Genomic DNA, 12,216 nt, shown 5'->3' with positions numbered 1-12,216 from the left:
GTTCACCCCTGCAACCACTTATGATCAGAAAATGCTGGAAAAACTCAGCAGGAGTGGCAGCGTCTGTGGAGAGAGAAGTAGAGTTAACACTTCAAGTCCATATGGCTCTTCTGCATTTTCTGTTTTATTTCAGATTTCCAGCATTTGCAGTACTTTTCTTTTATCACTTGTGATCAGAATTTCAACTTTTCTAGGTTTACCAATTTTTCTAGGTGCTACCCTGGCACCCACAGCAGGGATGGAGACACCCTGCTGCCTCTGATAACTTTGGCATGCATCTTCTGGAGAACCGAGGCCTTGATGGCCCCTGTTTGCTTTGGCTGCCCTCCTGTGGGCCAGCTGCTCCCTCTGTGGTGACAGAGAACAAGGTTGAGGGGCTCACAGGCAAAGGGGGCTCAGAAGAAGTGAGCAGCCTCTGAGATTCCTGAGTGGATGACCCAGGGGTGTCCAGCTGCTGCTCCTCCTCCAGTCGGGAGCCAGAGGGCCCCGGCCTGACTCAGTGAGGGGAAGGAGCACCTGGAGGGATGTTAAAGTGCCCTGTTTCCCCCTTGCGTTTTCACTGCAGGAACTAATCCATGGCTACCTCAAAGGAGTGCAGGTCTGCATGCATCTCCCCATTCTGCTGGACCCGGGTCTCCATGGCATCTGCTATCCTTCCCAGGGAGACCTCCATATATGCACATGTGGGAACAACTTCATCAGACAGCAGGTGCATGCACTCCTCCAACTCATGTGCCACTCATTTGAGGGCTTCCACCAGCTCTGCATGATGTTCCCCTGCTTTCTGCTGACGCTCAGAGATGACTTGGAAGGCCTAATCCAGAGGCTTGTCATCTGATTCTGACCTCACAGATGTCTCTTCCTGACCAGTCTTCCGAGTGCCAGGGAGCTCGGCTGAGCCTGCCTCCTCCTGCTTCAGACATGTGTATGTGCGGTGACCACCAGATTGTGAATGCAAGCCTGCTCTAGATCAAGGTCCCATCAGGGTGTGTGTCTCTGCGCTGGTGGAGGTTGAGGGTGAGCACTGTGATGGGTCTTCAATGATGATGCCCTTAGGGTCGTGATCAGAGGTGCTCTCGGTGCTGGGGTTGGGGTCAAGGTTGCCTGAGGGCAATATATCAGATGTGCCTAGGCCAGGAAGTGGGGGTTATTAGTACTTGGCAGCCGCATTGAACACAGAACAGTGGACTTGAGTAGCGTTGAGAGAGGGATAATGTGGTGCAGGATCTTCACGTGGGGGTTCACTGCCGACCTCATTATTGCAGCAGGGATAGTCCACATCTTCTCCAGCCAGCTCCAACGCTCAACTCTCGAACGGAGTGAGGACCTTGATGTCCGGCACTCAATCGCACACCCCCTCCGCCCACCCAGTCTGGGACTTCTCCCATTGATTGTGTGCCATTTTGTCCTACATAAAGACAGGTGGAGAGAGTGTGAGAAAGGCACATGCCAGTCCAAAGATGCCAGGTGAGAAGGTGAGATGGATGTCAGGCGTGCATGTGTGCTGAGTGGAGCCATGGACAGAATGAGCAGGCTATCTCCAGAGGAGATGAGGCCAGATGGAGATGTGAGAATATGCATGAGAGAATGAGTGGTGATGTCCCTTGAGCTGGCAGTGAGCGAGAAACCAGTGAATGTGTGATGGGCTTTTGAGTGGGCGAGTTGAGATTGATAAGATGGTTGCCTAACCCCGATGGCACGGATGAGATCATTGATCCTTTTTCTGCATTGGATGGCTGGCCTCTTGTGTGCAGTGTTGGCACTGACCTTCTCTGCCACTGCCTCCCAAGGTGAGACTGATGAGCCTTCTGCAGCCAGAGCGAGGGTAGAGGGCATCACAGCGGGCCACAGCAGCATCCAAAAGGTGTTCCAGGGATGCACTATTGAACTGGGGTGCTGCAATCTTGTTGGTTTTTGAGGCCATGTCTTCACTGGAGCAGTCCTGGGCTCCAAGCATTGATAACTGTGTGCGCGGCTGCAGTTTAAATATAGTACCCAGCGTGAGGAAGTGGCAAGGTAATGGTGTGGCAGGCAAATCGGAGGCTGCCTGCCAGAGACCTGACCTGCTTCCCAATGATTCATTATTAATGAGGCTCTGGGAAGGGGAGGATATGGTGCGAAACCCGCCATTAAGGCTGGCGAGTAAAGCGTCTTTTTTTCTCTCCCACTACCACAAATCTCAGACAATTCCGCCCTAAGTCTGGTGGCGGAAGCATAAGTCGGAGTGACTTCCACTGGAGAACGGGGTGGCTGAACACATGAGATCTTGTGCTGTTCAGCTCATTAATTATGCAGCCTCAAGGAGCATGTCGAATCTTGTGGCATGGCGGGCTGTCACCTCATAGGCTCCAACATCCTGGTGCCATATTTGAACATGATTTTTGGCTTCCCACCAAATCTTGCTCCCCTGCCCACCACAATTTCCGCTGCTCGTGGGGTTGGAAAATTCCACCCAACATTTCAGGTTGATGCTGATGACCTGGAATGTTAACTCTGGGCAGAATTTTTCTGTTGGCGAGCAGGGGGGCGGGGCCCGCTCACCGACGAGAAAATGACGTGGGGTGACAGGGGGAACCCCTGACATCATCCCGCCCCATTTAAATATTTAGGAAGGCAGGAGGACAATGCAATCAGCTGTCTGGCTGCTAACCTGTCATGGCCAATTGAGGCCATTGACAGGATCATTAAGCCAATTAAAGGCCCTGCCCGTCCAGCCTTAAGGCTGGCGAGCAGGCCAAGAGCCCCAGTGGGCTTCTGAAAAAACATGAAACCTCATCCACTGGCGGGCTGAGGTTTCATATCTGGTTTAATAAAGTTTAACTTTAAAATTGAACTTCAATAAAGTTTTTGTGATATATATTAAAATGTCCCATCTCGTGTGACATTGTCACATGAGGGGGACATGTTAATAATTTTTTTATTTTTCTATTTTTTAAGTTTATCAAACTGTCCGCACTCTCCCTGAGACAGCACTTAGTCTCAGGGAGATGTACGCTCTTTTGCGAAAGAGTACATTCTGACAGTTGGGGCATCTCTCCCCCCTGCACAGGAAACGCATAGCACAATTAACTTAAAATGGCGGTGGGACCCATTTCGGCAGCGGTGATCGGCTGCCCGCCTGCCTGCCGCTGAGCCGGTAGGGCCCGCCTGCCCATCAAGGGCAAATTTTAGCCCTCTGTTTCTCTACATGAATGCTGCCTGATGTAATTATAGTCCACAAGGAGCCATAGGCATCCTGGCAGAATCAGCGGAGAAGTAAAGAGTTGACGTTTCGAGTCCTCATGACCCTTCAACAGAACTGAGTGAATCTAAGGAGAGGGGTGAAATATAAGCTGGTTTAAGGTGGGGGGAGGTGGTGGGGTGTTTGGGGAGGAAGAGAAGTAGGGGGGATGGTATGGTTGTAGGGACAAGCAAGCAGTGATAGGAGCAGATAATCAAAAGATGTCACAGACAAAAAAACAAAAGAACACAGAGGTGTTGAAGGTAGTGATATTATCTAAACGAATGTGCTAATTAAGAATGGATGGTAGGGCACTCAAGGTACAGCTCTAGTGGGGGTGGAGTGGAAAGGCTAGCAGGGCATAAAAGATTTAAAAATAATGGAAATAGGTGGGAAAAGAAAAATCTATATAAATTATTGGAAAAAAACAAAAGGAAGGGGGAAGAAACAGAAAGGGGGTGGGGATAGGGGAGAGAGTTCAAGATCTAAAGTTGTTGAATTCAATATTCAGTCCGGAAGGCTGTAAAGTGCCTAGTCAGAAGATGAGGTGCAGTTCCTCCAGTTTGCGTTGGGCTTCACTGGAACAATCCAGCAAGCCAAGGACAGACATGTGGGCAAGAGAACAGGGTGGAGTGTTAAAATGGCAAGCGACAGGGAGGTTTGGGTCATTCTTGTGGACCACATGTCTGTGCTTGGCTTGCTGCATTGTTCCAGTGAAGCCCAACACAAACTGGAGGAACAGCACCTCATCTTCCAACTAGGCACTTTACAGCCTCCTAGACTGAATATTGAATTCAACAACTTTAGATCTTGAACTCCCTCCTCCATCCCCACCCCCTTTCTGTTTCTTCCCCCTTCCTTTTGTTTTTTCCAATAATTTATATAGATTTTTCTTTTCCCACCTATTTCCATTATTTTTAAATCTTTTATGCCCTGCTAGACTTTCCACCCCACCCCCACTAGAGTTGTACCTTGAGTGCCCTACCATCCATTCTTAATTAGCACATTTGTTCAGATAATATCACCACCTTCAACACCTTTTGTGTTCTTTTGTTCTTTTGTCTGTGACATCTTTTGATTATCTGCTCCTATCACTGCTTGATTGTCTGTACAACCACACCACCCCCCACCCCACTCCTCTCCCTCTCCAACCCCCCACCCCCCCCCCCCCCACCCCCCCCCCCCCCCCCCCACCCCCCCAACCCTAAACCAGCTTATATTTCACCCCTCTCCTTAGATTCACTCAGTTCTGTTGAAGGGTCATGAGGACTCGAAACGTCAACTCTTTTCTTCTCCGCTGATGCTGCCAGACTTGCCGAGTTTTTCCAGGTAATTCTGTTTTTGTTTTGGATTTCCAGCATCCGCAGTTTTTTGTTTTTAACCATAGGCATCCCTTCCCTATTATACAGTCAGAAGAGCACTATTCCACATCAAGGATGGGGCAAGTCAATGAGGCAGGCCTCCATTAACTGCTACAGCTGACTGCAGATTGAACACATGCCATTGGCATTATTCAGCACCGCATTCTAGCCAACTAGTCAACTGAGCTATCTTATCTCACAAATGCTGCCTGAGCGCTGTTTTTATTTCAGACTTCCAGCATTTTCAGTATTTTGCTTTGTCATTGTTATTTTGTTCTCTTTAAGCAGTGCAGTTTAGCTTTATGAAGTGCAAGTAATGATATTAGGTTCCCTGCTGATATGTGCATTCAATGAACAGCAAGGTTAGTACTGGCAACAGTCATTATACTGAGCAGATAGCACGAAGTTGGCATGCAGCCTAAATCAAATTAAATGGGTGCAGAGTAATCACGCATCATGATCCCCACACCCATTTCCGGGGCTATCCAATTTTGCCTGCTTTAATTTTGCAAAACTTCAGGCAAAATAAGAAGCTCTGAAGAAGAGTCATACGGACTCGAAATGTTAACTCTGTCTTTCTCTCCACAGATGCTGTTAGACCTGCTGAGTTTTTTTCACCATTTTCTGTTTTTGTTTGAGGAAAAATAAGATATTACCTTAAGATTATAATATTTTAACAGTAGTTGTAATTTAACTGCTATTGAAAGTCCTGCAGTGCTCTTGTTTGAGTTAGCAATTGTTTTCCACCTCTCTCAGTTATCTATAACATGGTGATATTTTTGCTGAAGTTTTTTGATGAAATTTTCTATGCATGGAAGTATGTTCTGGTTTCCCATTGTGAACATCTACACGTTTAGTACAGCCTGGTTGACATTGGCTTTAGACAGAACCGCAGAACTGGTAGTTCAGTGCTAATGTCAGTGCTGTCTTGGACAACTGTGCAAGTGTTTGCGGGAGCTTCAGGCTGAGCACAATATGTGCAATCCTGGTGTCCAGACAGCAACTCCTAACATGAGACACATCACAATTGATAAAATCATTTTCAGAGTTGTCAACTCAGTGAATTAAATCCACCTGATTGTACAAAATAAACATATTCTCTTATAAAGAATGACAGCACATTATGGGCAGCAACTTCCAGTCGGTGAGTGGGGGTTGGGCCCACTCGCCGACGCGTAAAATGACGTGGGGATATGTTGGGCGTGTGTCCCAACGTCACCCTGCGTCATTTAGATTTGCAGTTCAGCGGGCACACAGCCGAATCGGCTGCACGCCCGCTGAACTGTCAACGGCCTATTAAGGCATTTTAAAAACTAATTAAGATGATTAATGGACCTGCCTGTCCTGCCTTAAGGTTGGCGGGCAGGCCGGGAGCGCAGGTGGGCTTTGGAAAAAACATGAAACCTCATCCACGGACGGGATGAGGTTTCATGAGGTTCATGACAGTGTCACATGAGGGGACATGGCAAGGAATTTTTTTTATCCCCTTTATTTGAAGTTTTCAATCAGAGCCGATCTCCCTGGGGCAGTAGTTTGCGTCAGGGAGATCTGTGCGCTCTTTCACACGTGCGCGAAAAGGCGCACTCCTGGCTGAGGGAATCCCCCCGCCCGCGCAGGGAGTGCACAGCGCTTCCTAGACAATGTCACGCTGGGCGGGCCTTAATTGGTAAAACGCGTCCCCCCCCCCTTACTGGGTATGCTGATCGGAAGGCCGCCTGCCTGCGCCCACTCCCGCACTTCACCCCCAATGGGGGGAAAATGTTGCCCTATATGTACATTCAAGTTAATTCCAGCACCCCCAAAAATTAATCAGTATAGCTCCTTCATACAACCGCACCCTTTCAAGTTAATATTTTTGAACCTATCATCTCTGATTGCCAGGCAGCTGGTGCTGGCAGCTTTGAGGAATAGCCTAGAGAGAAATAATTCACCTGGAACTGTCATGTGGCTGTCAGATCTTTGGTAGTCTGGATAGGCTACTTTCTTCGCTCACTAGCCAACATTATAATGAAACCAAGAAGGTCATAATCCCGAATAAAAAGTCTTACCTTTCTACAGTAACACTCAGAGCACTTACGTTCTGTCATTTTGCCCTCACCTTACAATTACTATTACCCTCAGAATCTTTCATACTGAATAACTTCCCAGTATGGAACCATTACATATGAAAATCTGTCTTTTGTGGCATTTTTTTTTTGCAGATATGTTAGAAGACGGGGAAAAAAATGACCCATCAATTTGATGTTGACAATCTTTGTTGATAATCTTTTAAATGAAAACCAAATCAACAAAATTGGGATAAATCAGGCACAGCCCCTAATTCAGGTCAGCTGTAAAACCAAGAACAAAGTTTAAAGGAAACTTACAAACTTTAAATCAAAATGTGATTAAAGGGGTCAACAAAACACCCCAGTCCCCGCGGTGCCCACCGAGCACGGAAGGCCTCGAGAGTGCCAGCAGACACCGCGTGCTCCTTCTCCAGGGACATCCGGCAGCGAACGTAGCCGCGGAAGAGGGACAAACAATCGGGCGGGACTCCCCCGTCGATCGCCCGCTGCCTGGACCTGTTAATGGCCAACTTGGCCAGGCCCAGGAGCAGGTTCACGAGGAGGTCCTCCTCCTTCCCGACCCCCTTCCGCACCGGGTGAAAGCAGGCAGCGCCTAGCATGGGGCGCGAACCCACAATCTTGAGATGTAGAGACTCACAAGCAACAACAATCTTTGTTGATGCCGTAGCATGTAGGGAGGGAGATTAATCATTATGAAATAATAAAGGCTGCAGAATGCCTTGTCAGATTCTTCAATCTAGAAAAATTTATGCATTTATTGATTGCTTTTCTATAGCATTGAAGATCCAAACCTGACCTGATAGAATTTAGAGATGTTTCTTTGAGGGGAAACAAGATTAATAAAAGAAAATTATAAAGTCATTGAACAAAAATTGTGGTTTAGTTAGAATTGTATATATATTTGTAGTAGCAGTTATTTGAGGGAAGCATTATTTTCTAATTTCATGTGTATTACCCAAGGAGCTAATATAATATGCCAATTGCCATAGCAATGTTAAAGGTTACTAAGTTTGCGTAATATTGAAATTGTTCGACTTCTTTGTAGGAAGTGGCAATTGTATAATATTTGCAAGTTTCCTATATATCGAGTTAGTCAAGTAAACTGTAGTAATTTTCTTTTGTTGTAAGATTAAAATTGATGTTATTGTCAGAGATATTCTTTGTCTCTAGGTGAATAATGTGGGCAATAACTACTTTTTATTGTATCTATTCTGGACTTGTACAATCCTAAAATCTTGAAGATAGTGCTGTAATGGTAACAGGATCATTAACAATAATGGTTGAGCAAACAGAATGGATGAAACATAGTTAAATATATTTACTCAATGCAGTCATTCTTTGTCATTGCACTTTCAAGTTAATACTTTACCATTATGCTTTCCTATGTCTACATTTAAAATGTGAACTCAATCCCTGCAACTGTAAAAATAAGGGCATTGGTTGGTTCTGAATTATATTTTCTTCACAAATTGCTCAAAATGCTTTCTGAAAAATTCCATCTGAAAATTTTGGAATTGCCATTTCTTTCAGTAACTAAAATTTATATTGACCAAACTAAGATATTAAACAAAATTAAAATTGCTGAAGCAGATATATTTCAAAATAATGAGTAAATTAATCTACTAAATTGCATTTTACAATGCCTTTGTTTTTAATAGAAGACTGAAGCCTATCCTAAACTATTGGACTTGATATTTGTTTTCTTGGAGCTGTGGTTTCTGCAACGTGTCTAAATTCCAGTGATGTATCTATAATATTCAGTCGGCTGTACTGGTGAAATATTTGTCCTTATTTACTTTTCGTTAGCATCTGCCTGTTTTTTTTCTAAAACTAATTTGAGAAAGCTAGAGAATGAAGGAAAAAGTTTCACTCTAATAGGGATCGTTTGGCCATCAGGGTGGGGTTGGGGGGTGGGCGCGCAGTGGTGGGGGTTGGGAGTCTAGTAATCATAGTGAGTACAGCTGATCGCAAGCAAGGCACCAGCTGGACATAGGATTATGGTACTCAGAAATAGTTTGTTGAGTAGCAATGAGAAGCAACATCCTCAGGAGCAGATGCAGAGCTTCAGGCATGAGGAGGACAGAGGAGTGGAATGAGGGACAGGAATGAGAGACTATACCCTCAGCACCAAGTGTACCACTGAAAAAGAAGCTACCTGGACATGTCAGAGAATCATTGTGGCAGGAGACTGTACCTAAATAGGCAGGTGGAGACTGAGATTTGTGCCTTCGTTGACAAAGACCTTACACCTTGCAGTACTGCTCATCAGGCCCTGCCAGAAACCTTTAAAGTCACTGTGGCTTTGAATTTCTTCAGCTCTGACTCATTCTAAGGATCAGCAGCAGACCTCAATGACATCTCACAACCACCAGCGCATCACTGCATCTTGCAGGTAACTGATGTCCTATTTATGAGAGCCGGGGAGTACAATTTCAAAGACGTGGGGCCTTGCAGACATAAAGGGCAGTGGGAATCACCTCCATTGCTGCATTCCCACTGGTGTGGAGCATCATCAATTGCATCCATATGGCCATCAGGACACCAAGCGAGTGCCCAGTAAGATTCATCAACAGGAAGGCTTCGACTCCCTAGCTGGTTGACTGGCCTGTGACCACAACAAGAGCTCATGAATGTGTCTACTCACTGTCCTGGCAGCTGCAATTACACCTTCATCCCTGGTAATTCAGGATGATGCAGCTCTTTAAGGCACCACTGAAACTTCATGGATGGCTTCTAGGAGACAAGGGGTGTCCCTTGAAGAGATGGCTACTCACCAGTTTAAGTGACCTGAGACAAAGGCACAGAGGCACATGGAGGCAGCTGCTCACAAGGACCACCTTTGTACAGGCCCTCAGGCGTCTTAAGAAACAGTTCCATTACCTGCATCAGTCAAGTGACACCCTGCAGTACATGCTTCAGGAGTCTCACACATTGTGATGGCCTGTTGCACTTCCCATTACATGATCCTCCAGGGAGCCATGAAGAGGGTGAAGCGCTAAATCAACATAGTTCACCAGAGGAGCAGGAGGTGAAGGAGGAGGAGGAAGATGCAGAGCAGAATAGTGCCCATGTTGTGCAGGGAAGTGGGCAGATAATTTCAGGAGACAAAACTCTCTTCAGGATGGTGTTTGCTGAACCAGGCACGTTTCAAATTAAAGCTACTCATCCAGTAGGACTGCATGCTCTGCAGCTCACTTTGATCTGATTATGAGAACACATACATTAAACACACAACTTTGAATAGTTCTATTCTTACTGGCAATGCATAACACACACCTCTCCAGTGGTCTCAGTGCCCCCATTCAAAGACCATTGCTTTGCTTTACCTTTTGTCAAGTCTAGTTGTTAAAGAATGGAAGCTCACATATCCGCGATCATGGCTCAATATTTCTATTGTTGTTAATTGGAAAGGTGATAGTGTAATGGTATTGTCACTGGACTAGTAATCCAGAGACTCAAGGTAATGCTCTGGCGACCTGGGCTCCAATTCCACCATGGCAGGTGGTAAAATTTGAATTCAGTAAAATAACTGGCATTAAAAGTCTACTGATGAGCATGAAACCATTGTCAATTGTCATAAAAACTCATCTAGTTCACTAACGCCCTTGAGGGAAGGAAATCTGCCATCCTTACCTGGTCTGGCTTACATGTGACTCCAGACCCACAGCAATGTGGTTGACTTTTAAATGCCCTTTGAAATGGCCTAGCAAGCCACTCAGTTCTCAAGGGCAATTAAGGATGGGCAATAAATGCTGACCTAGCCAGTGATGTCCCCATCCCATGAATGAATATTTTAAAAAGTTTAAATAAATTACAATGCACATAATCACAAGTGCTAAGTGCTCTGAATGACATGGTGGCCTCCACTCTCGGCCAGTTCCAAACAGTGCTCCCTTTTTGATCATGGATCAGATAGGGGCAGGCTGCCATTGTGTGTCTGAACATGGCTGGCATGCATGTGGTGATTGTCCTTGTCATGAAAGTGCCAGTGGAGGCATCTCCAAAGGCCTCTGCACTGGCGTCAATGCAGGGCCAGTCTTCTATCACAGGGCTCTGCTATAAAGGTGGTTCCTTAGTCAGAGAGGCCAAGGAGGCCCATGACGCTGATGATGATGGTACAATGTGGGGGATGGTACTCTCATCCTCTTCGGTGACTGCCTCAGCCTTTTGATGCCAATCTGGATCGCTGGAGGGGATCACTAGCTGGGGTACAAATAACACATATTTCATGCCTCTTTGCACCATCAATGCCACTGACAGTCAATGCTACCAAGCATTGCATGCACTTTGTGCATGTTGATACACATTTGCTGTATCCACTCAAAGTGCAGAAGGCTTTCCATGAGGTTGGCCATTCTCTCAGTGGAGGAACTCATGTACTCAAAACTATGAGCCATAGTGATATATAAGAGCTGAATGGACTCTTCCATTCTTAACCCATAATTCCGCACTGCCTTGGGGAATTCTGATTTGTGAACACGCATCTCACATTGCTGGTCAAAGTAAAACCAGCTGCTTGTGACTTCCAAGGCTGTGCATCTGCACCAAGCTAAGATAGCTGTGCCTGTCTTCTGTCCTACAAGGTGACTGCCTACAGATAACTCTTCCTCCATCACCTCCTCCTGCTCACTCATGATGTGCTCCTCACCTAGTGTCACCCTTTTTAATTGTGCGCGAAGGCCCACTGATGTGAGTGCATCTGCGCTTGGGGCTGCTGTGCTTGAATGATGTGCCGGTGCTGTGCCTATTGGTTCGATTTCCTTCAAGGAGCCCGGTGATGCTGCAGCGGCATTGGTATGCTCCCCCTTCATGACTGGCCCTGTGGAAGACTTAAGAAGGAGATCATAAGAGCTTGCCTGTGACAGCAGTTGCCTCTACAGAGCTGAGGCTTCCCAATGCAGTTGAAGTTTTAATGTGCTTTTAGGCAGGGAGGAGTGCACTCAACTACAGATTTCAAAATCTTTTCACCCTCTCCTACTGGTATTCCCATCTCTTCATTATCCACTAGGCCACCCTCACAACGTCCTGTGCTACTTCCTCCATATCAGAGAGGATGGCAAGCTGGGGCACTTCTCCTCCTGTGCACACCCTCTCCTGTGAATTATGTGCCCTTTTCTCCTGCAAAGATAAAAGAGAGATAAGACAATTTTCTGACCAATGCCAGCGGCTCATTTAAATAAGAAGCTGCATAAATCAGTGTTACCAGCTCTTCAAAGCACCAGGGATCTGAGCCTTGCCGCAAAGTCAGTATTTATCCTTGGAAGGCATTTCTCCCATGTTCAGGAGCATGATGCATCATCAGGCTGCTCAGCTGCTGTGTCTGCTCCTGGCTGGAGACCTCAAGACCTGTCATCTGGATATCACATTGTTCTCACCTTGCCAGAGTAAGGGCCATTAAACCTTTTGTGGCACTGCACCCAGGTTCTCCAGATGATACTGTGGCTGCTGACATGTTCTTCCAACCAGGTCTGAATGGATTTCTCCTGCCACCCTCTAGGAACAAGACTCCTCGCATCTTGTGTACTGCCTCCAGCATTACCTCAAGGGCTGCATCAGAAAAGCCATG

At 46.3% G+C, this 12,216-nt stretch overlaps 1 protein-coding gene across 3 annotated transcripts in view; it reads left to right on the top strand.

Annotated features, from left to right (window-relative positions):
- LOC121283840 (glypican-5-like) overlaps window positions 1-12,216 on the top strand; it is a 1,341,390-nt gene that overhangs the window by 1,309,790 nt on the left and 19,384 nt on the right. The window lies entirely within an intron of this gene.

This window comes from Carcharodon carcharias, chromosome 11 (genome assembly GCF_017639515.1).
Source record: "Carcharodon carcharias isolate sCarCar2 chromosome 11, sCarCar2.pri, whole genome shotgun sequence".
NCBI classification, from domain to species: Eukaryota; Metazoa; Chordata; class Chondrichthyes; order Lamniformes; family Lamnidae; genus Carcharodon; species Carcharodon carcharias.
The sequence above is the reverse complement of the archived record's forward strand: the minus strand, read 5'-3'. Positions and strand labels throughout refer to the sequence as shown.